At 42.4% G+C, this 587-nt stretch overlaps 1 protein-coding gene across 1 annotated transcript in view; it reads right to left on the bottom strand.

Annotated features, from left to right (window-relative positions):
• Window positions 1–587, bottom strand: part of KIFAP3 (kinesin associated protein 3) — a 288,099-nt gene that overhangs the window by 124,589 nt on the left and 162,923 nt on the right. The window lies entirely within an intron of this gene.

Below are 587 nucleotides of genomic sequence, written 5' to 3'. Positions count from 1 at the left end.
TGCCAGGCTTCTAGTTAGCAGTCAAGTGCCTTAGGCACTATGCTACCAGAGCTCCTAAGAGTTGCTAGTGGGTTCTAACTGCTGAGCTTTGGGTTAGCAGCCAAGTGCTTAACCACTGTGCCACCAGGGCTCCTTGGTACATTAGTCATGTTGTTCTGCCATGTTATTCCTATGTGCCGTAGAGTCCATTCTGACTCATAGTGATCCTACAGGATAAAGTAGAACTATCCAGACAGTTTCCTAGGGTGTACATTTTTATGGAAGCAGACTGCCACATCTTTCTCCTGTGGAGCATCTGGTCAATTTGAACCACTGACCTTTCAATCAGTAGCCAAGTGCTTAACCACTGTGCCACAAAGGGAATGCAAAGGCCTCTACAAAGGCTATAATTCAAGGGATCAGCAATGCCCAGTGTTGGTGGTAAGGTATTAGTAGAACTCTCTAACATTGCTGGTGGGACTGAAAATAGGTATAACCACTTTGGAAAACAGTAAAAAAAAAAAAAAAAAAAAAATTACTAAAGCCACACATACACTCTTAGATGTGTATGTAACCGAAATGAATACACATAGTCACCAAATGAAAGG

The sequence above is a fragment of the Orycteropus afer genome, unplaced genomic scaffold (assembly GCF_000298275.1).
Source record: "Orycteropus afer afer isolate SDZICR_OR568_19922 unplaced genomic scaffold, OryAfe1.0 scaffold00044, whole genome shotgun sequence".
Classification (NCBI taxonomy): Eukaryota; Metazoa; Chordata; class Mammalia; order Tubulidentata; family Orycteropodidae; genus Orycteropus; species Orycteropus afer.
Note: the sequence above shows the minus strand (reverse complement) of the source record. Positions and strands in the feature narration are given on the sequence as shown.